Genomic DNA, 2317 nt, shown 5'->3' on the forward strand with positions numbered 1-2317 from the left:
ATGGAGGCGCAGAGAGACGCCGTGTCCGACCCCTGACCCCAGACTCCCACCTCTGACCCTGACCCCGACTCCCACCTCTGACCCCAGACTCGACCCCGACCCCAGACTCCCACCTCTGACCCTGACCCCGACTCCACCTCTGACCCTGACCCCGACTCCCACCTCTGACCCCAGACTCCGACCCCTGACCGACCCCACCTCCCACCTCTGACCCCTCTCCCACCTCTGACCCCAGACTCCCACCTCTGACCCTGACCCTGACCTCTGACTCCCACCTCTGACCCTGACGACTTCCCACCTCTGACCCTGACCCGACTCCCACCCTGACCCCCCGACTCCCACCTCCCTGACCCCATCTGACCCTCCTCTGACCCTGACCTCTGACTCCCACCTCTGACCCTGACCCTGACGACCCTGCCCCGACCCCACTCTGACCCTGACCCCGACTCCCACCTCTGACCCTGACCTCTGACACTCTCTGACCCTGACCCCCACCTCTGACCCTCCCAGACTCCCACCTCTGACCCTGACCCTGACCTCTGACCTCCACCTCTGACCCTGACCTCTGACCCCACCTCTGACCCCGCCCTCCCTGACCCGACTCCACCTCTGACCCTGACCCCGACTCCCACCTCTGACCCTGACCCCGACTCCCACCTCTGACCCTGACCCCGATCCCCACCTGACCTCTGACTCCCTGACCTCTCTGACCCCGACCCCGACTCCCACCTCTGACCCTGACCCTGACCCACCCCCTCTGACCCTTGACCTCTCTGACCCCGACCCCAGACTCCCACCTCTGACCCTGACCCCGACTCCCACCTCTGACCCTGACCTCTGACTCCCACCTCTGACCCTGACCTCTGACCCCACCTCTGACCCCTGACTCCGACTTCTGACCCCAGACTCCGACCCTGACTCCCACCTCTGACCCTGACCCCGACTACCCTGACCCTGACCTTACCCTGACCCTGACCTCTGACTCCACCTCTGACCCGACTCCGACTTCTTGACCCAGACTCCCACCTCTGACCCTGACTCCCACCTCTGACCCTGACCCCAGACTCCCACCTCTGACCCTGACCTCTGACTCCCACCTCTGACCCTGACCCGACTCCCACCTCTGACCCCGACCCCAGACTCCCACCTCTGACCCTGACCTCTGACTCCCACCTCTGACCCTGACCCCGACTCCCACCTCTGACCCCAGACTCCCACCTCTGACCCTGACCCCGACTCCCACCTCTGACCCTGACCTCTGACTCCCACCCTGACCCTGACCTCTGACTCCCACCTCTGACCCCTGACTCCGACTTCTGACCCAGACTCCCACCTCTGACCCTGACTCCCACCTCTGACCCTGACCCCAGACTCCCACCTCTGACCCTGACCCCGACTCCACCTCTGACCCCAGACTCCGACTTCTGACCCAGACTCCCACCTCTGACCCTGACCCCAGACTCCCACCTCTGACCCCAGACTCCCACCTCTGACCCCAGACTCCGACTTCTGACCCCAGACTCCCACCTCTGACCCCAGACTCCGACTTCTGACCCCAGACTCCCACCTCTGACCCTGACTCCGACTTTCTGACCCAGGACTCCACCTCTGACCCTGACCCCGACTCCCACCTCTGACCCTGACCTCTGACTCCCACCTCTGACCCTGACCCCGACTCCCACCTCTGACCCCAGACTCCGACTTCTGACCCCAGACTCCCACCTCTGACCCTGACCCCGACTCCCACCTCTGACCCTGACCCCGACTCCCACCTCTGACCCTGACCCCGACTCCCACCTCTGACCCCAGACCCTGACCCCAGACTCCCACCCTCCTCTGAACCCCAGACCCCAGACTCCCACCTCTGACCCTGACCCCAGACTCCCACCTCTGACCCCAGACTCCGACTTCTGACCCCGACTCCACCTCGACCCTGACCCCGACCCCAGACTCCCACCTGACCCTGACCTCTGACTCCCACCTCTGACCCTGACCCAGACTCCCGACCTCTGACCCAGACTCCCACTCTGACCCTGACCCCAGACTCCGACCTCTGACCCAGACTCCAACCTCTGACCCTGACCCCAGACTCCCCCCGACCCCAGACTCCGACCTCTGACCCCAGACTCCCACCTCTGACCCTGACCTCTGACCCCAGACTCCCACCTCTGACCTCTGACTCCCACCCCTGACCTCTGCCTGACCCTCGCGTGACCCCTGCCTGACCTCTGACCCCGGTTTTATTAAAGGTTTTTCCAAAGGTTTTTCTGTGTTGTTTTTATTTCAGCCTGGATTTTCACTGAAGGTGAATCTAAAA

The 2317-nt window shown here is 64.0% G+C and overlaps 2 long non-coding RNA genes across 8 annotated transcripts; both read right to left on the bottom strand.

Annotated features, from left to right (window-relative positions):
• Positions 1 to 373: 373 nt before the first annotated feature.
• Positions 374 to 903, bottom strand: LOC129408534 (uncharacterized). 2 transcript variants are annotated; one of them, XR_008632004.1, is made up of 3 exons: positions 798 to 903; positions 608 to 632; positions 374 to 391 (listed from the first exon to the last, which is right to left on the bottom strand). It is a non-coding gene; the product is annotated as an uncharacterized LOC129408534 (long non-coding RNA). The 2 variants fall into 2 exon arrangements; XR_008632005.1 differs by lacking the exon at positions 374 to 391 and adding an exon at positions 435 to 453.
• A 143-nt stretch (positions 904 to 1046) lies between these two features.
• LOC129408533 (uncharacterized) lies at positions 1047 to 2156 on the bottom strand. 6 transcript variants are annotated; one of them, XR_008632003.1, is made up of 5 exons: positions 2134 to 2156; positions 1863 to 1888; positions 1607 to 1722; positions 1515 to 1567; positions 1047 to 1084 (listed from the first exon to the last, which is right to left on the bottom strand). It is a non-coding gene; the product is annotated as an uncharacterized LOC129408533 (long non-coding RNA). The 6 variants fall into 6 exon arrangements; XR_008631998.1 differs by lacking the exons at positions 1047 to 1084; positions 1515 to 1567 and adding exons at positions 1124 to 1181; positions 1430 to 1487; XR_008632000.1 differs by lacking the exon at positions 1047 to 1084 and adding an exon at positions 1124 to 1181 and having other exon boundaries at positions 1430 to 1527.
• Between the last annotated feature and the right edge of the window lie 161 nt (positions 2157 to 2317).

Source organism: Boleophthalmus pectinirostris, unplaced genomic scaffold (genome assembly GCF_026225935.1).
Source record: "Boleophthalmus pectinirostris isolate CB_2022bp ecotype Guang Dong unplaced genomic scaffold, ASM2622593v1 HiC_scaffold_1686, whole genome shotgun sequence".
Taxonomy (NCBI): domain Eukaryota; kingdom Metazoa; phylum Chordata; class Actinopteri; order Gobiiformes; family Gobiidae; genus Boleophthalmus; species Boleophthalmus pectinirostris.